The sequence below is a fragment of the Lagenorhynchus albirostris genome, chromosome 19, assembly GCF_949774975.1.
Source record: "Lagenorhynchus albirostris chromosome 19, mLagAlb1.1, whole genome shotgun sequence".
NCBI lineage: Eukaryota > Metazoa > Chordata > Mammalia > Artiodactyla > Delphinidae > Lagenorhynchus > Lagenorhynchus albirostris.
This window is the reverse complement of record NC_083113.1, coordinates 33,928,158-33,951,805: the sequence shown is the minus strand read 5'-3', so window position 1 is coordinate 33,951,805 and position 23,648 is coordinate 33,928,158. Positions and strand designations below refer to the sequence as shown.

At 42.6% G+C, this 23,648-nt stretch overlaps 1 long non-coding RNA gene and 1 other non-coding gene across 4 annotated transcripts in view; one reads left to right on the top strand and one right to left on the bottom strand.

Annotated features, from left to right (window-relative positions):
- The first annotated feature begins 538 nt into the window (after positions 1-538).
- Positions 539-640, top strand: LOC132510571 (U6 spliceosomal RNA). Its single transcript, XR_009537370.1, has one exon. It is a non-coding gene; the product is annotated as a U6 spliceosomal RNA (small nuclear RNA).
- An 18,991-nt stretch (positions 641-19,631) lies between these two features.
- Positions 19,632-23,648, bottom strand: part of LOC132510003 (uncharacterized) — a 21,673-nt gene continuing 17,656 nt past the window's right edge. For all 3 annotated transcript variants that reach the window (XR_009537205.1, XR_009537207.1, XR_009537206.1), the window contains one exon: positions 19,632-20,020. This is a non-coding gene — a long non-coding RNA (uncharacterized LOC132510003). The remainder of the gene's footprint in view (positions 20,021-23,648) is intronic.

Below are 23,648 nucleotides of genomic sequence, written 5' to 3'. Positions count from 1 at the left end.
GTCACATTGGAGGTTAGGGTTTCAATATATGAATTAGCGGGGGGGGGGGCACAATCCAGTCTGTAATAATCTGGTTTCTATCTTCAGCCTCTGATAGTTACTCATTGTTACCCAACAATACGGTTTCCCAAGAGCAAAGATTAGCTAGAGATATCTGATTGAACACAACCACACACACCGCCCTTCCTACTTCCTGCCTCACATGTCCTGAAACGACACCTTCTGTCTCTCTGTAGGTATTTCTGTCTATACGTGAAACCCATAAAAACACAGGAAAGCAATAAAGAGTGCCACCAGAAGAGCAGATTATTCACAAATTCCTGTAAGATAGAAAGCAGGTGGGATCAGATTGACAGAAAAACTGGAGCAAAGAAAAACACAGCTTAAACATGGATAGAAAAAAACCCAAAAACAAAACTACTACCTAGGAAACTAGAACAGTTCAGGGATATTCTAAGCTCAGCCAACAGACACCTAGAGCAGGAAGAGGTGCTGGGGCAAGAGACGGGTTATCTGTACACATGAGAGCCAGGTCAGGGCTTGCTTCCATAGCACAGAGTAAAACTGGAAGAATGTCAGAAAAATTAGCATGGCCCCTGGCTCAAGGATGATGTGAACTTGTAAAGCATTCCGTATTTTTGATAGTATCGCCCCACAGATTACATGCTAATCACAAAGAAGAAAGTGTACTTTTATAATGCAAGGATCTGATGGTCACCACCCAAAAGAAGTGATCCAACCTAACATATCAATGACGGGAAAACTTGATATTATGTGTCTATAGATGTCAGGCAGTATAATGTATGCTGAATCACCTATGAAGAATTCTTGCCAAAATAGTTAACCTGATTCCAATCAAGCCTCTTGACTCAACTCTATAAGAAATGTGGGAATGAGTGAGGGGGGTTTAAGAAAACGTTAAACGACACCAAGAAGAAACAAGTAGAAGAAATCAGAACGTGGAGCCTCCTAAGAGGGCACCTAGTAAAATACTGTCTCAGGGAATCTGGTGTGTTGACTGTAAGACAGAAGTTTCTGACCTCAGAATGGCTTAACATGATGCATCACAACCCTCTTGGGTATACAAAAATCTCTCTAAGAATCAAGGGCCTGCCTCACTGCTCCTCTCAGCTAGACAGTAATGCTTCTAAGACTTCTAAGGGAGTGGTCTGATAGCAGCATCACAGGGAACTCAAGATAAAAAAAAGACATCAGGGCTTCCCTGGTGGCGCAGTGGTTGAGAGTCCGCCTGCCGATGCAGGGGACACGGGTTCGTGCCCCGGTCCGGGAAGATCCCACGTGCCGCGGAGCGGCTGGGCCCGTGAGCCATGGCCGCCGAGCCTGCGTGTCCGGAGCCTGTGCTCCGCAATGGGAGAGGCCACAACAGCGAGAGGCCCGCGTACCACAAAAAAAAAAAAAAAAAAAAAAAAAGACATCAGCCTGATCCTGATATCATGAGACTTTGGAGGACTCTTGAAAATGGTGTGTGTATTTTGCATGTAAGAGAAAGGCGAATGCAGACGGTCTTCAACTTGTGATGGTTCTACTTACAACTTTTCAGCTTTACAATGGTGCAAAAGTGATAAGCATTCAACAGAAACCACACTTCAAATTTCGAATTTTGACCTTCTCCTGGGCTGGTGGTATGCGGTACAATACTCTCTCGTGATGCTGGCCAGTGGCAGCAAGCCCGCGGCTCCTGATCAGCCAGGTGGTCATGAGGGTAAACCATCAGTACACGTACAAACACCCTGTACCCAGACAACCACTCTGTTTTTCACTTTCAGCACAGTATTCAATAAATTACATGAGACATTCAACACTTTGTTATAAAATAGGCTTTGTGTTAGATCATTGTGTCCAACTGTAGGCTAACGTAAGTGTCCTGAGCACGTTTAAGGCAGGCAAGGGTAAACTATGATGTTGGGTAGGTTCGGTGTATTTAATGCATCTTAAACTTGTGATATTTTCACTTTATGATGGTTTATCAGGATGTACCCTCATCATCAATTGAGGAAGATCTGTAATTTGTGGCCAGAATGCAGACCACGGCAGTTTTTAAAACATAGCTTCAAATTCTCTGAAACTGGGTGGGCTTTGTGACTACTTCAAACAATAGTGTATGATGGAAGGGATGCAGTGTGACTTCTGAGGCTAGGTCACAAAAGGAATGCAAGTCCTATTTACCAAAACATTCATTCTCAGGGCCATGAGCCATTATATAAGAAAACTGACTACTCTGAGGCCACCATGCTAGAGAAGCTACATGGATATGCCCTGGTGGGCATTCCTAGCTGAGCCAGCCTTTCAGCCATCACAACCAAGGTGTCAGACATGAGAGCAAAGGCATCTTGGATGCTTCAGCCAGTCCATCTGCCAACTGAATATCACCACTGACTTTTTTCAACGTCATGTGAAACAAAGAATCACTTGAATTTGTGGTCCACAAAATTGTGAGATATAAGATAGTTGTTTTAAGCCACTGAAGTTAAAATGTTCTTTATATAGACAACCAGGGCATAATTTGGCTCTTCAGAAAGTCAGTGTCATGGGGGTGGGGGAAGATGGTGTGTCAGTTTAAAGGGCTATGGCAACCAAATACAGTAAGTCAGCCTTGATTGGCTCCTGGTTCAAAAAACTAGATGACAAATACTTTGGGGACAAGTAGAGAGACTTGAACACAGACTAGTGGATAATTTTCAGGAAATTATTGTAAATTTTGTTAGATATGAACATAGTATTATGGTTGTACAGAAAAATGTCTATTTCTAGGAGATGCTTCCTGAAGTAATTATAGAGCAAGTGTCATTGTGATCACAACTTACTTTACAATGGATCAGCAAAACGATCTCACACACACATGTGCACACAAAGTAAATATAGCAAAAGGTTACAATTGTTTGAATCTGGGTACTAGGTATATGAGTGTCCATTATACAATTCTTTTAACTTTTCTGAATGTGAACATTTTTGTAATAAAGAGTTGAGGGGAAAAAAAGATCAGGGAAAATTATGAAAACGTTCCCAACTTCATTAGTCATCAAGGAAATGCAAATTAAAACCAAAATGCGATACCACCCACCAGAACGGCTAAAATGAAAAGGACAGAAAGTGTTGGCAAGACTGTGAAGCAAGTGGAATTCCTTCATAGACCACTGGTGGAAGCATAAATGGTACAACCATTTTGGAACACTGTTGGCAGTATCTACTAAAGCCCACGTATATCTACCCTATGATTCAGCAACGCCTCTCCCAAAAGAAATCCATATTCATGTTCATCAAGAGATATGTACAAACACTATTGATAGAGGTCTCAAACTGAAAACTACCCAAATATACATCAACAGGAGAATGAGTAGATAAATATACATTCATAAACTGGAATGCTATACACCCACAAGAATGAAGAAACCACAACCACACATGATACTGTGGACAAATCACACAAACGTGCTAAGTAAAAGAAGACAGACACCAAAGAGTACACACTATATGATTCCATTGCTTTCATAAAGATTGATTCGAACATTTTAATAAAGATAACACAAATCTACAGCAGTAGAAGTCAGGATAGTTACCCTTGGAGGTGTAGTGACTGGAAGGGGACACAAGGGTCCAGGATGTTGGTAACGTTCTCTTTCTTGATCTGGGTGCTGATTATAAGGGTGTGCTAACTTTGAGCAATTTCCTGTGTCCTCTGCCTGTCTCTCTAGAAATGCTGGGTTTCTGGTATGCTCCTCACTCTTCAAGTTCACTCATGCCTCAATGTCTTTGCCATGCTGTTCCCTCTGCTTTGCACTGCCTTTTCCACCTGTCTTCGCCTGGCTAGTCTCTACTCCTCCTTTACTTCTCAGATCAGAAGTTCTCTCCTCCACAAAGCCTTCTCTAACCTCCAGATTCAGCTAAATTCCTTTTTTCCATCTGTCCTATACAGTAGCATCCACTCTAGACAGTTATACTAATACTGTATTACACTGAAATTCTTTGGACTCCTCTGCTAGACCACAAGCTCTTTGAAGGCAATAGTTTCATTCACTGACATAAACCAGTATTTGGTGAGTTTGCTAAAGTGCCTCAACTAAATCTCCCTCAATATACGTGAACGAAATGTGTCATGAGCCCTATATTGTTCTTATTTATTTATAATAAATTTATTTATTTTTGGCCGCATTGGGTCTTCGTCACTGCACACGGGCTTTCTCTAGTTCCTGCGAGCAGGGGCTAGTCTTCGTCGCGGTGCGTGGGTTTCTCACTGTGGTGGCTTCTCTTGTTGCGGAGCACAGGCTCTAGGTGTGCGGGCTTCAGTAGTTGTGGCACGTGGGCTCCGTAGTTGTGGCTCACGGGCTCTGGAGTGCAGGCTCAGTAGTTGCAGTGCATGGGCTTAGTTGCTCCGCGTCATGTGGGATCTTCCCGGACCAGGGCTTGAACCCATGTCCCCTGCACTGGCAGGCGGATTCTTAACCACTGAGCCACCAGAGAAGTCCCCCTGTATTGTTTTCAAAATACAGCCTGGAGACCCAGATTGAATAAAAAATAGTGATATTATCTAACTTTGATATATGAAAAGATAATGCAATACTTTTCTAATTTTTAGAGAGTCACTTTTTAGTTTTATAAATTTGATTTCATTTTAAGCAAAGTTTAAACTCCTCATCTTAAAACCAGCAACTGTAACAAAAAGATACCCTTTTTTTCACTTATCAGATTGGCAAAGATTTTAAAAAATTGAGAAGACACTGTGTTAGACAGGACTATATATTGGTTTGACCTCTTTGGAGGGCAATTCAGCTACTATCAAAATATAAAGTGAACATATTTTTTATGTAGTAATTCTATTTCTAGAATTTTTCTATAATATCCTACACATGTGTGAAAAGATACATACAAGGACATTCACTGAAGCATTGTTCCTCAGAGCAAAAGATTAGAATCAACTAAAGGCCTATCAATAGGATGCTGGTAAAACAAGGCCATTTTACTATGGAACACTACAAACCCATTAAAACGAAGGAGGCTGGACTTCCCTGGAGGCACAGTGGTTGAGAATCTGCCTGCCAATGCAGGGAACACCAGTTCCAGCCCTAATCTGGGAAGATCCCACATGCTGCAGAGCAACTAAGGCAGTGCACCACAACTACTGAGCGTGCGATCTAAAGCCCATGAGCCACAACTACTGAGCCTGCATGCTGCAACTACTGAAGCCCATGCACGCAGAGCCTGTGCTCTGCAACAAGAGAAGCCACCGCAATGAGAAGTCCGCGCACAGCAAAGAAGACTAGCCCCTGCTTGCTGCAACTAGAGAAAGCCTGCATGCAGCAACGGAGACCCAACACAGCCAAAAATAAATAGATAAATATATTTTTTTAAAAAAAGAAAAGAGGCTGATTCATATTACTGATCTGATCTGATATCCGAGTTATATTCTTTTTTAAAAAAACTGTTGATTTTATTGATAAAGATAATTGATAAAGAATTCAAGTCAAAGGTACACATCTGAAAACATCAACTTTAAACTCTGATTTACTCAGTATTAATTTTAGGTGATAGATTAAGTAAAATTAATGATACAAGCCAAATGATGCCTGCATCAAATTCAGTGTGCATAATGCTCTTGACAGCATCAAAGGAATTAAATTGTTTGAGGAAAACCAGTGATTATGTTTATCAAACATCTGTCACTGATGCTAAACAGATTGCAGAATCTCGTGATTTTGACACCAATTTTTTCACCCTTAAAAAGAAACATGAAAAAGAGGAAAAGATCTTCATTTGAAAATCTTATGATCAGAAGCTTACATTCTTTTTTTTTCAACATCTTTATTGGAGTATAATTGCTCTACAATGGTGTGTTAGCTTCTGCTGTATAACAAAGTGAATCAGCTATACATATACATATATCCCCATAGCCCCTCCCTCTTGTATCTCCCTCCCACCCTCCCCATCCCACCTCTCTAGGTGGTCACAAAGCACCGAGTTGATCTCCCTGTGCTATGCGGCTGCTTCCCACTAGCTATCAGTTTTACATTTGGTAGTGTATATATGTCCATGCCACTCTCTCACTTCGTCCCAGCTTACCCTTTCCCCTCCCCGTGTCCTCAAGTCCATTCTCTACATCTGCGTCTTTATTCCTGTCCTGCCCCTACGTTCTTCAGAACCTTTTTTTTTTTTTTAGATTCCATATATATGGGTTAGCATACAGTAGTTGTTTTTCTCTTTCTGACTTACTTCACTCTGTATGACAGACTCTAGGTCCATCTATCTCTCTACAAATAACTCAATTTCGTTCCTTTTTATGGCTGAGTGATATTCCATTGCATATATGTACCACATCTTCTTTATCCATTCATCTGCTGATGGACACTTAGGTTGCTTCCATGTTCTGGCTATTGTAAATAGAGCTGCAATGAACATTGTGGTACATGACTCTTTCTGAATTATGGTTTTCTCAGGGTATACACCCCCCCAGTAGTGGGATTGCTGAGTCATATGGTAGTTCTAATTTTAGCTTTTTAAGGAACCTCCATACTGTTTTCCATAGTGGTTGTATCAATTTACATTCCCACCAACAGTGCGAGAGGGTTCCCTTTTCTCCACACCGTCTCCAGCATTTATTGTTTGTAGATTTTTTGATGATGGCCATTCTGACTGGTGTGAGGTGATACCTCACTGTAGTTTTGATTTGCATTTCTCTAATGATTAGTGATGTTAAGCATCCTTTCATGGGTTTGTTGGCAGTCTGTATATCTTCTTTGGAGAAATGTCTGTTTAGGTCTTCTGGCCATTTTTGGATTCGGTTGTTTGATTTTTTGATATTGAGCTGCATGAACTGCTTGTAAATTTTAGAGATTAATCCTTTGTCAGTTGCTTCATTTGCAAATATTTTCTCCCATTCTGAGGGTTGTCTTTTGGTCTTGTTTATGGTTTCCTTTGCTGTGCAAAAGCTTTTAAATTTCATTAGGTCCCATTTGTTTATTTTTGTTTTTATCTCCATTTCTCTAGGAGGTGGGTCAGAAAAGATCTTGCTGTGATTTATGTCATAGAGTGTTTTGCCTATGTTTTCCTCTAAGGGTTTTATAGTGTCTGGGCTTACATTTAGGTCTTTAATCCATTTTGAGTTTATTTTTGTGTATGGTGTTAGGAAGTGTTCTAATTTCATTCTTTTACATGTAGTTGTCCAGTTTTCCCAGCACCACTTATTGAAGACACTGTCTTTTCTCCATTGTATATTCTTGCCTCCTTTATCAAAGATAAGGTGACCATATGTACGTGGGTTTATCTCTGGGCTTTCTATCCTGTTCCATTGATCTATATTTCTGTTTTTGTGCCAGTACCATACTGTCTTGATTACTGTAGCTTGGTAATATAGTCTGAAGTCAGGGAGCCTGATTCCTCCAGCTCCGTTTTTCTTTCTCAGTATTCCTTTGGCTATTCGAGGTCTTTTGTGTTTCCATACAAATTCAGAAAGTTACATTCTTAAGTGGAAAAAAAAAACCCCACTGCAACAGGCAAATAAATAAATAAAAGGAAATACAAGACATACAGCATGGAAAGGAAGGAATAAAATTCTTTCTATTTGCAGGAAAAAAATAATGACAACACCCGGTGCTGGAGAAAATGCAAAGAAACTGGATTGCTGGTAGGAATGTAAAATGGTAATTTTAAAAGACGCTTGGCAATTGCTTATAAAATTAAATTTAAGAGAGAAGAAAAATATTTCAGGAAGCCTGGTCTAAGGGGGAAAAAAGGCCTAAAAATGAGAAGTTTGAAAATCTTGACATTGCTGTGAATTTATGAATTGACATCTTCACTTTGGAACCATCTCTATTCAATCAAGCAAAAAATACTTATTAAACACCAACTTTGAATAAAAGAGGGGATTGCAGAATTTATTTTTATTTCATTTATTTATTTAGTTATGGCTGTGTTGGGTCTTCGTTGCTGCGTGTGGGCTTTCTCTAGTTGTGGTGAGTGGGGGCTACTTTTCCTTGTGGAGTACAGGCTCTAGGTGAGTGGGCTTCAGTAGTTGCGGCATGTGGGCTCAGTAGCTGTGGCGCACAGGCTTAGTTGCTCCGCGGCATGTGGGATCTTTCCAGACCAGGGATCCAACCCGTGTCCCCTGCATTGGCAGGCAGATTGTTAACCACTGCGCCACCATGGAAGTCCAGAATTTATTTTTTTAAAAGCTCTTTTAATAATAATAAAAAAAAAACAGAATCTTCTGAAAACTCACCATTCCTTTGGTTTTCACATCATAGGAACTAAGTTCTATCCGTGGCCAAAAGAGAACTCTCTAGGGACTTGGTCATGAGACATTCCAAGGCAATTTCCAATGTGCACAGTCCCACGGAGTTGGTCTGAGTCATTTGGGATGCAATGGAAAAAACTCCTAACCGAACATCAGATCTGCTGCCTCTAGACCAGCTGTGCTACCCAAGGTGACTCAGGCAAGTCGCCAACTCCCGCTTCTGTAAATTGAGGGAGCTGGCAATCTGAGTTCTGTCCTTTCCAACTCCAGCATTACCCATCATGGTCCTTTACCATTTGTCTATTTGTCTATCATCAGGGATAGAACGAAGAGTTTGACTGTGGATTTCCTTGAGGCAACAACATGGAGCTCAATCAATGACTGAGGAAGACAGGGCAGGAGAGGAGGAGGCCCCCAGCAGTGGGGAGTTGCCCCATCCTGCCAGCCAGGTGAGAACAGACTCTCTCCCAGGAGAGAGGTCTGAATGAGACAAGCAGACCCTCCATCCACGAGTTTCCTCTTGCCCCTAACCTCATGGATGTTATACAATCCCATTTTCAGGTGTGCTCCTGGAAAATCTCCTCTGTGCTCTATGCAGGGATGCCCATTTCCATCTTCCCAAACAAAAGAGTTTAGAATACTTCTAACTTGTGCAAATCCAAAGGGATTATGTATTAGTCATCTTTAAAAAAATAATTTTGATTATAGCTTTCTGAAGCTTGAGTTTCTTGAACTTTCATTTACAATTCAAGCATATAAACACTGATTTTTGAGAATCTGTTCAAACTGACCATAACAGAGTTTAAAAATCATTTCTGTAGGGGGTTTTGTCTTTGCCAACCTCATTTATTTATTGAGTCAAGAGAGTCAGAATGTAATCCCCAGCTGTCTCCCCATGCCACTTGACACCCCTGGGCCTTTGGGAAATGGTGGGTTTTGAGGGTGTTTTGTTGGTTGGTTTGTTTTGACAGCAACAGGGAATTTCATCAAATGGAGTCTTACCTTTTATCTCCAACTCAAAAACAGGCGCTCCCATGAAGAGGTCTCTTCTCAGCTTCCTGGTTCATGGCGTGTCCCTAAGATGCTGCAAGGAAAACTGAGGAGCAAATGGAACCCCAAGTTTCTTTTTTTAAAATTTATTTTATTTTTGGCTGCGTTGGGTCTTTGTTGCTGCACACGGGCTTTTCTCTGGTTGCGGTGAGCAGGAGCTACTCTTCGTTGTGGTGTGCAGTCTTCTCATTGCGGTGGCTTCTCTTGTTGTGGAGCACGGGCTCTAGGCACGCAGGCTTCAGTAGTTGTGGCACACGGGCTCAGTAGCTATGGTTCATGAGCTCTAGAGTGCAGGCTCAGTTGTTGTGGTGCACAGACTTAGCTGTTCTGCCGCACATGGGATCTTCCCGGACCAGGGCTCGAACCCGTGTCTCCTGCATTGGCAGGCGGATTCTTAACCACTGCGCCAGCAGGGAAGCCCCCTAAGTTTCTTTTGCTGCAGAAATAGCACTCTAACCGCTGCCACCCAGGGCTGCAGACACTTTCCTGCAGCGCCAGTCAGCCTGGTCAGCCTCTGCTTTGAGTTCGTTTAAAACAAAGTCCAGGTGCTAAGCAGCCTTGGAAAATGAGGCAAATGAAAAAGCCACCTGACACCAATGAAGAAAAAGAAAACACCAAAATTTAATTACAGTTTTAACACTTTCAATAAGTTGACAAAAGTAGGCAGCTTGCTTCCTTCCTTCCTTCCGTCCTTCCTCCCTCCCTCCCTCCCTCCCTTTTATTTTTCTTTTTAAAGCATCCTTCTAAGACGAGCGATTAGACACCAGGTTTCCTGGTTTGCTTTTGAGCACTTTTCTCTTGACGCTTGCAAAGAGCAGCTTCGCTGCCAAAGAATCCTCAGCATAGAAACGTTTTTACTCGTTAATTTTACTCGTTAATTTTCTTCCGTGCCACGTCTGGCTGCCCTTTTGAGAAACGTGAATGTATAATGTTGTGAGCAAGATCGCCCCCTGTGGGCCGGAATGATCATCGCCCGTAAGCACGGGTGTGGCAATTGGTTGGCAGCGCGACTTGGGGAGTGAACACGAGTTCGCTGGCGGGCCTTTCTTGGACAACGGATGGATATAATGTTTATGTGAAAATAAATGTGAGCTCAAAACTTACCCAGTTGAGGAAAAAAAATGTTCCCATTTTTGTTGCAACTCTCCTGGAATCCACTAAGCCTCTGGAACAATTTGTTTTTCCCAAAACGAATAATGTTTTACAAACTCATTTTGTCAAAGAGAAGCTAAAAATATGGAATTTTATTGATTTATGAATTATTACATTTTCAAGATCGATCTAACTCATAAGTTCTTCACAAAATACGTTTGCTTTGAGGTCCATAGGAATAACTAGAACACTCATTATAAGTGGGGGGTAAGCAGTGACCAGTTTTTACGCAGCACTGCTGACACCCAGTACCGAAAAAGAATGTTCACCAGGTCCCTTGCCTCAGACTGCACAGCCTCGCAGCTCGCATCATGTTCTGTTTTTCGAACATGCCCAGTGAATATACTTTTTAGGTCCCTCTTATCACTGAGCGCAGGCAGCATCTGTGCAGATCAGTAGGTCATTCCTTTTCTGAAATGCGTTTTTCAAGCAAGCATTTGTAATTTAGAGCACACACGTTGAAGTCAAACAGATCTGGGTTTGCATCCCAGCTCCACTACTTATACTGGCTGTGTGACCTTGGGCAAGTTGTGTAGCCTCTCTGGGCCTCACCTTTAAAATGTGGCTAAGAAATCATACCTCATATCGTTGTTGTAAAGATAAAATGAGATAATATGTGCTAACACCTTGAGGAGAGAGTTTGGCCTGTAGCAAAAATAAATGTTATCGGTTATTTCTGTATGTAGATTAAATGTATTAAACTGGCTTTGCTCCCTGACTTCTGGAGGCAAGAATATTTCCAAAAGTTTTGCCTTTTACTGATTCAGCTTTTTAGAGCCACTTCGACCCCTTGTACTGAGGCCAACAAGCCTTATGCTTCCCTGGTTTTCCAGTTCTCAGGTGAGGAAAGAGGCTGCTGCACCCCTGAAAGAGGTCACACCACGGTGTCCTTGAATTTGACACTGGCACCAGAATCTATACAATTTTGGTTTATCTAAATAACTAGTGTTCATGAACTTGAATTGTTTTGAAACTGAAGAAGTGCCATTTGAAAATTGTTCGTGGTTTTCTATCTCTGGGGTTGAGTGATCACTTTTGGAACAGTTTCCTTCGCTGGGGGAAAATCACCAGGATGGGCCTTTTAGTCACACAAATATAAAAAGTTCGTGGTGGCAACCATGTGGTCGTTTGTAACTGAAATACCAATGCTTTAGACTAGGACGTGCTGTGGAGCCATGTGAATGGTGAAGGCAGCTACAGCCCGACTATGCGCTTACAGAGTTAGAGAGCGTTGGGCCTTAAAGATCGATTCACACTGCACCATCTCAACATGATTTGTTCTTGAGGGATATGAGAGCCCGAGAATCACCCACAGGAGATGGGGAGCAAAAGCCGGCCCAGGCAGGAAGATATCAGGAACATGTTGGCCTCCCCTAGGGGGCACTCATAACGTCAGGTTACAAGGGCACTGGGGGACCCTGAGCTGGGGGAGTAAGGGACCTCTCTCAAGGGGAAGGGGCTGTTCCTGGGCTTGATGAGGGGTACACTGTCACAGGCTCCTGAGGCTGACAAGTAGGCTGACCTGCCAACACAAAGGAAGCAGGCACCGAGACAGAGAGGAGGCCATGGAGAGAGAGATTCCTCGAGCCACTAAATTAGATTGTCCAGAACCAAGGCCCAAAAATCTATTAAGCCAGAACCACAGTTTGGGGACCACTGTTCCAGTTCAGTGGTTGGCAACCTTGGCTGCACGTTAGAATCACTGGGGGAGCTTTTAAAAATATATATAGATGTCTAGTACATACCCAAAATAATTGAAAGCAGATGTTAAACAGACTACTAGTACTACTGTGACTATTGTACTAGTCATAGTAATCAAAAGGTGGAAACAACCCACATGTCTATTGATGGATGATGAATAAACAAATTGAGGTATATCCATGTCATGGAGTATCATTCAGCCTTAAAAAGGAATGCAGTACTGATACAGGCTCCAACATAGATGGACCTTGAAAACATTATGCTAAGTGAAAGAAGGCAGACACAAAAGGTCTCATCTTGTGTGATTCCTTTTTATATGAAATATCCTTTTAAATGAAATATCTAGTTAAATCTATAGAGATAGAAAGTAGATTTGTGGTTGCCAGGGGCTGGGGTAAGGGGAGACTGGGAGTGACTGCTTAATGCACACCGGCTTTTACTCTAGGGCGATGACGATGTTTTGGAACAAGAGGTGGTGGCTGCAAGACACTGTGAATGTACTAAGTGCCACTTAATTGTTCACCTTAACATGGTTAATTTTATGTGATGTGCATTTCACCACAATAAAAAATAATGATATTTTAAAATATATATTATGTAAATGCCCAGGTCCTATCGAAGACTTATTAAACCAGAGCCGCTGGCGTGTGACCAGACACGGACATGTTTAGACGCTCCCAGGCCATTCCAGGGTGCTGCCCAGGCTGAGAACCACATCCACAGGGTACTCACTGCTGATTTTTCAAGAGTGCAGCACTTACCTCACACCTGGTCCTGCTCCAGATCTCAAGCAGGTGTCCTCGCCTTAGGAAGATGTCTTCAAAGGTGCTTCCTCCTCCTGTCCCTTCCCCTGAATGCTCCAGGACACACAGGATGCGCTTCTTCCCAAGCACTTCCTGCTCTCAGCTGCTGACCGCGAGCTTCCTGGGGGCGGGCACCAGGCCTTCCTTCCTGTGCACTTTCCCCAGGGCCCAGCCCAGGGTCTGGCATGGAGGGGAGCCTCAGAAATGTTGAGTGAATGAGTGAGGGAGTGAGCAAAGGGAGGTGGGTGGGTGAGTGAATGAACCATGGTTCACCTGTCCCTTGTGTGTCTTCCGTCCGCTCAGTTTGCCCCGAGCTTTCAGCAGAGAACCTCTGAAGGCTCCTTTGGGAGCGGGACTTTCATTCCTCCTACAGGCTTATTCCAGCAAAGTTGAGTAGCTTCAGTGCTGGCAGCTGGAAGGCGTTTCAAACTTCTTAACTGTCAAGCTTCTGAGGCCATTACATCCAGCCTCCTCTGCAGGCTGTAATCACCTGGACAGCATTAAAGCACTGCTCGGGCTGGAGTCCCACACCCAGCATCTGATTCAATTGGTGTGGGGGTGGGAGCAGGGTCTAGAGGTTTTTAAAAGGCCCCAGGTGATTCTAATGTGCCAATATCACAAACTACCGGGTGCAGTATTCTTGACTCATCTGGTTTCTAAAAGTCCCTAACCATTCAGAAACTGACCTGAGTTTCCCTCACATGGAAGCAAAAGTACGTTTAGCACAAACATGGTAGCTGCTTTGAATATGCTCTAGAATTTGATGCCACTTCTTTGAGTGTGATCACCAGCTTGAGGATCAGACGGCCTCTGGGGGAGATGATCTGCTCCCCTGTCCACAGGCCGAACCAGGCAGTCCCGAGGGGAGAGGGAAGGGCTTGCGCAGCAGTCAATGAGGAAATAGTCTGGGGCCATCCCTGGCGGTCCAGTGGTTAAGACTCCACGCTTCCACTGCAGGGGGCACGGGTTCGATCCCTGGTTGGGGAACTGAGATCCTGCATGCTGTGTGGCGCAGCCCCCCAAAAAGAAAAAAAAGTTCTGTGGATGTAGCCTAATGCTGTTCAAGACAGAAATCTTTAGGGACTTGAAAAAGCTGGAGGGTTATATCTTTCTTTCCTGTAAATAAAGAGAAAGAGCAAGGTGAAGCCAGCCTCACCCTGACCCTCCAAGGCTTTCACATTTACATGCATCATATTATCTATTAAAATGTAGCAACAGAGCATTTCATATTTTCAGTTAAAATGAAAGTCCATATATTTGTTTTGTTAAAATTATTATACCTTGCTGTTGAAGAAGCAAAATGCCTACACCCCTTGTTTTAATTAAATAAGCTTAAATATTGGTTGTGTTGGGTGATATCTCGCCGGTAATGTTTGTTGTTTTTCTTAATACAATGTGACAAAAATATTCACTTAAATGTTCATGACTAATTCTTAAGTTAGATATGATCCTGTCCAATGACTTCACAAATACTGGCTTCCCTTAGTTTGGATTTTTAAAAATTATTATGGTAAAGTACACCTAATACAAAAATGACCATTTTAACCATTTTAAAGTGTACACTGGCATTCAGTAGATTTACAAGGCTGTTAACCATCTAGTTCCAGAATTTCTTCATCACTGCCAAATCCATTAAGCAGTCATTCTCTGTTCCCTCTCTCCCCATATATTTATTGTATGATTCCATTTTAATGTAATATCCACAGAGACAGAAAGCAGATTATTGGTTGCCTGGGGCTAGAGAGGAGTTGTTGGGGAGAAATAGGGAGTGATTGTCAATGGGTATGGATTTTTTTTTTTTTAGTGGTCATGAAAATGTTCTAAAATTGATTACAGTGGTGAGTGCATGAATTTGTGAGTATACTAAAAGCCACTGAATTTTAAACTTCAGGTGGGTGAGTTGTATGGTATGTGAATTATATCTCAATATATGTTTTTAAATAAACAACAAAACACTTAATATCTGAGCTCAGAATAAGCCTCAGAGTTGTGATAGTTACTGTTTAGAATTTTTTTAATTAAAAAAACTTTTTTAGCGATATGCAATTGACATATAACGTTGTGTAAGTTTGAAGTGTTCAACATGTTGGTTTGACCCTTGAACAACTCGGGGGTCAGTGGCTCCGATCCCGGCCCCACCACTCCCCACTTGCAATTGAAAATGCACAAATCCAAGTATAACTTTACGGTCGGCCCTTTGTATCCATGATTCTGTCCTTGGATTCAACCAACCTCGGATCATGTGGTAAGTATTTATTGAAAAAAATCTGCATATAAGTGGACCTGCGCAGTTCAAACTCGTGTTGTTCAAGGGTCACCTGTACTAAGTTTATTCTTACGCTAACGGTGGGGAGTGGATACAGCGTAGATACACTGGACAAAGGGATGATTCACGCCCCGGGTGGGACGAGATTTCATCATGCTGCTCAGAATGGCGTCCAATTAAAAACTTATGAATTATTTATTTCTGGAATTTTCCACTTTCCAACCACGGTTGACCAAGGGTAACTGAAACCGTGGAAAGCAAAACTGCAGATAAAGGGGGGCAACTGTATTGTTTTCTTATTTAATCATTATTTTTATGATTAGGAAGAAAACAATTGTGTTTTTTTTTAAAGATAATTCAAATGCCCAAGTAATCGCCTTCTTATGCTACCTTAGATCTCCAACTTTAGACCCATACATGAATGAAAAGCAATTGATTTGGGGGTGATCCTCTTCTTGCACAAGGCCCCAGAGGAGGCTGGGGCAGGTGACCTGGCTTCAGTAACCGGCAGTTTTAACAGCAGGTTCTATTGCTTGTTTTCTCAGTAAATGGCTGAAATATCCCAAGGGGATGTGTAAAATTCACCTACTTTCTTGAATATTTATTTGGGGCTGTTGCTGGGACTAATGCAGTAGTTCTAGTTTGATGTTTAATCACAGCTCAGAAATTCCGTTGCCACAGATACAGAGGGCCAGGATGATGTCATTGTTGCCATGTGCCTCATGAGCAGGTTAAAACTGACCTTTAAAACTTAAGCTTAATTATCTTCACTGTCAGAACAGGCCCGTAGGGAATGTGCCTTAATGAATTCATATTTTGACAATCATTTCCTTCTTTCCTCATCATTAAAACTGATTTTCTGGGTCTGCCTCTGAATCCACATGGGGCCTCTCTGACTTGCACATTTTCCAAATCCACATTAAGGTAAAAATGCTTCTGTGCACCTGCCTTCTCCCTGGAGAGGAAGGACTGAAAGGAGATCCCAGGAAGAAGGTGACCTAATTCCTTCTCTTGGTCCCTCCATTCTCTCCTTCAGTGGGATCACCCTTCAGGAGCAAAAGAATGGGGTGGGGGTGGAGAGTGTGATGATCCAAGGCACACCCCCCTTCTTCCCGTCTCCCTCACTCAACACAGTGATATCTTGTTTTATAAATGCTCTGGAAAATCAATTTTATATTGAAACTCACTGTGATTTGATTTAAAGAAAAGTATCCTCACAAATCATGTGAAGCATCAGCCGTGCTCCCACGCTGCATGCCCATGCGCATGGCTGCAAAGCCCACAGCCCACGGCTTCAGCTGGTCCCGTGCAGATGAACACACAGACATCTTCATTCGTTCGTTCTTTGAACAAATGTCCTAGAAATTGAGGAACCAGCAGTGAACAAAAGAGACAAAGAAACAGCCTCATGGAGCTACTGTAGGTGGGGAAGACTGAAATGAAACAAATACTCTCAGAAGGCACCCTAAAATCCCCTGGTGTCAGGTGCTGGGAGGGTGCTATGAGTGCCTATTTCTGATCTATGGGGTGGGGTGGGAGAGGGGAGGTTCAGGCAGAGTGTCCCTGAGGAAGTGACATTTAAACTAAGACCTAAACAACGGCACTCCAGATTTTCTGTATAGGGGATGATTCAGGACAGTATTCAGCTTAGTGAAAACGACAACTGCTCATGTCAGAGAAGGGGAGGTGATGGATAAGTCTCCTCTAAACACCCCTTTATCACCAATACTGGACATGATGAATGAGGGAGTCAGAGGGAGAAAGTGCAAAGGCCCTGAGGTCAGTCTCCTCATGGGATAATCAGGTAAAAGATCTAAATACAAATTGTCATTGTAAACAAGTGGTTCTCCAACTTTTTGGTCTCAGAAACCCTTTACTCTATAAAAATTATTGGAGAGTCCAAAGAGCTTTTGTTTATGCAGAGTATAGCTACCAAAATAAATTATTAGAAATTAAAAACATTTAAAACTATTATTCAATTTTTAATTCTTAAAAAAATAATAAACCGATTACATGTTGACACAATACACTTTTTGTGAAAAATAACTATATTTTTCAGGACAAAAGACAATTAGAAGAAGAGTTGCATTATTGTACATATTTGTAAATATCTTTCCTCTCTGTCTTAACAGAAGGCAGCTGAATTCTCATGTCTGCTTCTGCATTCAGTCTGTTGCAATATTATTTTAGTTGAAGTATATGAAGAAAATTTGGCCTCCTACAGATAGGTAGTTGAAAAAGTTAGGCTATTTTAATGGCCTTTTTAGATAGTTGTAGGTATCCTTCTTTGATACCATGCCAAAACTTGACAATTGATAGTTTTCCCTTAAAGGTTAGTTGCAGTGTGGAATCTGAAACCATAGCAATAAATTTTTTGTATTCTGTTATATTGAAATTCATTGGTCTGCCTTTGAACGGATCTCTTACCCATGCATAGATTTTTTAACATCATGTTTTGGTCATTTGGAAAATACTGGTTCATTGAGTTGTGTAGATTTTCCACATGTTTTCATTATGTAAAATTTTAAAATCATGTTTGTTAATATCACCACCAATCCCATCAGAAAAATATGTAAGTGTTGGAAAGCTCTCAAGTTCACAGTGGTCAATACAATTTTTCCAAATGCTAATTTTCACTTGAAAGCTCAAATTTCATTATTGCCAACAAATATTTCAGTTGTTTTCATTGAAATGACAGTTTCACTTCATTTATTTTCGAGAAAATGCCTGCCAAATACTCAAGTGTGAATGACCATAGTTTGTAAGTCATACTTTCAAGTAAAAACGATGTTCCACAATAAATGGGGCTAGTTTGGCTGGCAACTCAATCACAAAGTGCTTTTCCTTGAGATAACCATTGTCCTTCAGTTTGCAGAAGAAATGTTTCATGCTTACTTCCTATTTCATTGTGCAGAATATTTTCAAAGTATGTACTCAAAGGTCATGGTTTAATATAATTACTAATTTTAATGGCTTCATCAAGGATGTTATTAAGTGAAAATGCTTTTTTTCCCCCTATGAGTGTCTGATAGTGAGGAACCAAGTCAAGTTCATTGATAGGACTGTAAAGGCAAATGACACATACTCTCTCCCTTTGGAAATCTCACGTTTCCATGCAGATGACACATATGTCCACAAACAATTCTCATGTGGCTCAGTGGATAAGAGCCCAGGACTTGGAGTGACAGAGACCTGGGTTCAGAGCCTCAGTCTTAAGCTTTCTGAGCCTCAGTTTCCTCACCTGTAAAATGGCAATAATATTACCTACCCTCAAGTTTGTTGTGAGAATTAAATGAGCTAATAATACGATAATATGTCTCACATATTAATAGTAGCTGTTTTAAGTGGGGAAGGTGGACTTGAGTCTTAAGGACTATATGTATATAAAATGCAGAATTTATCAGAGTCAGGGACAGGGGTTGGGGGCAGGGGGGAGGGAGACCTTCCAGGAGGAGGGTAGATGGGACCATGCCTGGGGCACTGCTGACGTGGTGAGGTCTGGTGAGCTGGGTGCTCGACAAGAGGGGGTGAAGGGGTGAGGCTCAGGGGTTGGCAGTAGCCAGATGGCAAGGGGTTTGTGGCCATGCTGGGGCTTCTTGTCTGTGGGAGAAGAGATCTAGGCAAAGCTGCCTGGAGTAAGGTGATTGGCAACAGGATGGGGTGGTGGACTAGAGGAGGCAGGAAGAGGGCAGGACTCATAGGAGGCAGGGGCTGGGGGGAGCAGCGGTGAGGAGCAGAGAAGGAGCCTGGGGAAAAGCCTGCCCTGGGGAGGACATCAAGGGCCATGCTGAGGACGTGGGCTACAGTCATGACACTCTTCTCGCTTTTTTTCCCATCTCACGCAACTGTCAGTGGAGGTATTTTTTGCCCCAAATTTCCTGTCCCTCCTCTCTGTCTCAGTAAGCTCATGTGGATGAATCTAGGCTGTCTATTTCTGCAATGAGGCTGAATATCTTAACTGCCAGTCTGACAGACGGATCACCAGTCTCTTCAATTGTTATTTTATAGCGAGGGACACCTGGAATCCTTCCCTATGATTAGCTGGCTGATCTTATTTATTCACATTTTATTCTAAAAAAAGAACTCATTTTAACTCTTGCTCAGCAAGTGCTTGTTGGCCGATAAATGTTAAAGATACGATGTATTTTTTGAAGTACAATAATCTTTGTTAATAATTATTTATAACACAATGTTTTAAAGATTAACTCTGCACCTTTGAGCTCCACAGGAGCGCCAGGACTGCAGCCTGCATCTGGTAGATGTTCCTTCCTACGTAACAGTGACCGGTGCTTATTCAAGAGGAGGCATACAGAAGCCCAAAGCAAAAGATGCCCACCACTCCCCACCCCCCTCACACTCTTAATCTATTCCTCCGGGGTGTGGATATGGTCTGTCACATGCTTTCTATGTCTATCTTTTCATAATGTACTTCAAACAAAAACAAAAAACAAAGCCAGAGATGAACTCACAGTCCGTTTTATAGCTTGCTTTCTCCTTCAATAATAGACCACCAAGGCCTTTTGGAGGTCCCGGCATTGAGTGGCACCCCCTTCTATGCACAGGCTGAAGAGTCCTGTCCATGCAGGAGTTGTTCTTAAAGGCATCGGTAGCCTTGAGCACGGCCTTCTTTACCAGAAAAAGCAGACTTCGAAGCCTCCGATGCAATCTGCAAGGGGATCCTTGGAAAAAGGGCAGCTTTTGTCCTTGAATGGTGCCAGCCTGTGGCTGGATGCCATGGCCTCAGAAACTCCAAACCTCCCAGACAGCAAGAGGGTCTTGGGTGGAACCGGGCAACGGCCAGACCTACAGAGAGCAGAAGGCAGAGGCAGCACATGCAGGTTTGCTGCTAGAGCAGATTCTTGCTTTAAGGGATCCCGGAGCCCCAACAAAACATGTTTAGGTCACATTTTCCATTTCCTTCAAGACTTTGGTCACTGACATTGAGAAATACAATGACAAGTTGATCTGTTCTATGTCTAGGAAAAGTTCCTCCCAGGAAAACTAATTGTTACATTGACTCAGCACAGTCAAGCAATGATGTTTCTTTAGTGTAATGGGTTACACAAAAAATCCTTTATGCTTCCATATGGAGACCTGTACAAAAACACTTTCTGCAGGATTATTAATAATTTTAAAAATTGGAAACAATTCAAACGCCCATCAGCATGAGAATGAATAAATAGAGACATTCATAGATGAAATACTTGACAGCAATTAAACTGAATGGAGTAGATCTTAAAGTTGAGTGAAAAAGCAAGCAGCAGAATATTATATGTGAGACTGTTTTAAAAACACACAAAATGCTGTGTTTTGTTTATGGATATGTGTGTGATTTGTAGTAACATGGTAGTGATGACCTTGGAAGGGAGGGGAAGAGACTGCCCAGTTGGGCCACATCAGGGACTTCCCTGGCCCCTGTAATGTTAATTTCTTTCTTTTTTATTGTAAAAAACATAACAAAGTTTACCATCTTAACCACTTCTAAGTGTACAGCTCAGTAGTGTTGTGTTAACATATTCACAATGTTGTGAAATAGACCTCCAGAACTTTTTCCTTGTGCAAAACTGAAACTCCTCATCCCCTCTCCCCAGCTCCTGGCAGCCACCCACTTTCTGCTTAGATGAATGTGACTACTCTAGACACCTCATACAAGTGGAGTCACACAGTAATTATTATTTTTTTGTGACTGGCTTATTTCACTTAACATAATGTACTCAAGTTTCATCCATATTGTACCATGGATTTCTTTTTAAGGTTGAATAATATTCCATTGTGTGGGGCTTCCCTGGTGGTGCAGTGGTTAAGAATCCACCTGCCAATGCAGGGGACACGGGTTCAAGCCCTGGTCCGGGAAGATCCCACATGCCGCAGAGCAACTAAGCCCGTGCGCCACAACTACTGACCCTGCGTGCCACAACTACTGAAGCCCGCACCCCTACAGCCCGTGCTCCGCAACAACAGAAGCCACCGCAATGAGAAGCCTGCACGCTGCAACGAAGAGTAGCCCCTGCTCACCGCAACTAAAGAAAGCCCGTGCGCAGCAACGAAGACCCAACGCAACCAAAAATAAATAAATAAAATTTAAAAAATACTTTAAAAAAATAAAGCTTACTGTTTAAAAAAAAAAAGATGGTGGGAGGCTTGAAAGTCAGACAGGTCTGGGTTAAAGTCTGGGCTCAAGGTACTTATCTCCTGAGTCTGTTTCCTCATTTATAAAATGGAGATAATAAAACTCACCTGGCAGGAGTGTTTCAAGAATTAAAATAATATAGGTAACCCCCAGAAAATACGTATAGCCCTGCTGTCCAATAAATGGTGATCATGATTTCATCAGTCATGATGATGGTTGGCAGACAGAGGAAGTCTTCTTAAGTCACTTGCTACCCTCCTGTAAGACTGAAGCATCCATCCCACCTTACTCTTCTTTTCCTCTCTTCTCCTATTCCTCTTCTGCTTCCAGCCTCTGCCCCCATCTTCTCTTCCTGTTCCCCTTTGCTCCAAGATCTTCCCACGGGCCTACCACATGGCAGGCTGGTGTAAGGTAATAGGGAGTGGTGGGGCCTGTGGCAGTCGGAGAGCACAGCTGGTATGGAGGGGGCAGCCACCTCTGAGCTCTAAGTTGCCATGCTGGAATGTGGGCCCAATGTTACCAGATATTTTGGGTTGGTTTTTTTTCTTTTGAGGGAAGTCAGAAATCCAATATTTTAAGGGAAATCTTTGGATTTTTTTAATTGTTGGAAATAATTCCAGTTTTATTCACTACTACGGGGTCCAAACTGAATTCTCAGATGGGCCAGTTCCAATCTGCAGAGTGGCAGCCAGTCACCTCTGAGTGACAAAAGGGCCGTGTGCATGGTGGGAGGTGGTAGGAATGGGAGCTCTTCACGTGTGTACAGATGTGCAGGCCTGCATGTATGTGTGTGCATGTGCATTTTACGGTTGTCTCCAGTCCTAAGCAATGAGAGAAGAGTGGGTTCCCTGGAACATTTGGTTTTCATCCTTCTCCTCCTCAGTGGCTGCTGAGGCATTGGTTGTATGGGATCTGGGCCACTAAAGATCTGTCACATGGGGTCACTGCCTCTGCTTTTGGATGCTCAAAGCTGCATCGGAGACCCTGGTCTGGGAGGTCTCTAGGCCCAAAATTCCAAGATGAAGTCCAAACCTCCTAGTTCCCTCTGCCCTACAAATCTTTAATGCCTGTGTGCACACAAACTCATGCCTCCCTTGGACTTTTCTGTCCTTCTAAATAGGCAAGATTTTCTTTCTCACACAGACTGCAAACTGGTGGCTGCTGATGGAATCTGGCCATGGCTACCCCCTTAAAATAGGGTCTCTGTTCTCCAGCCCCACAGTTCCCACTGCTCCCAATTCAATTCCACAACTACAACGCTGACAAATACCAGTGGTGTTTTAGCATCACACCTGTCTTGTTGTTTTCTCACAGTTGTATAAGGAGGAACATGAAATAGTTTTTGTACCTAAGTCTCTATCAAAAATTAGGAAATGCAAGATCAATGGACAAGGTTGCATGTTTCATGAAAAGTGTGAGGGTGTATTTCTTTGTGGAAGTGGTGAATATTCCTTTCTGTTTAATATGCAAATAAAATGTGTTTGTATCAGAAAAATGCAACTTATGATTGCATTATAAAGTAGGCCATAGTAAGAACTACGATTGGCATCTATAGAAGATCAGTGATGAAGAATTGATGAAAATAGAAGGGACTAAAATTTCAAAAAGGTTTGATGTTGAATGGAATGTGATACTGAATGGAAGGGAAGTGATGCTGCGGTGCAACTGTTTTATGATGTGTGTCACCCAGTTATGGACTGCAGTGGGAGAATATCACTGCTTGTCAGTGACTGCTGTTGTTCTTATTGGGGTTTTTTGTTTGTTGTTTTGGCTGCGCTATGCAGCATGTGGGATCTAGTTCCCCGACCAGGGATCAAACCTGCGCCCTGCATTGGAAGCACAGAGTCTTAACCACTGGACCACCAGGGAACTCCTCTGTTGTTCTGTTGTTAAAGAGACCTTGGGCGTCCCTGGTGGTGCAGTGGTTAAGAATCTGCCTGTCATTGCAGGGGACACGGGTTCGAGCCCTGGTCTGGGAAGATCCCACATGCCGCGGAGCAACTACTGAGCCTGCGTGCCTGGAGCCCGTGCTCTGCAACAAGAGAAGCCACCGCAAGGAGAAGCCCATGCACCGCAACGAAGAGTAGCCCTCGCTCACCGCAACTAGAGAAAGCCTGCACACAGCAACAAAGACCCAACAAAGCCAAATAAATAAATTTATAAAAAAAAGAAAAAGGACTTCCCTGGTGGCGCAGTGGTTAAGAATCCACCTGCCAATGCAGGGGACACGGGTTCGAGCCCTGGTCTGGGAAGATCCCACATGCTGTGGAGCAACTAAGCTCGTGCGCCACAACTACTGAG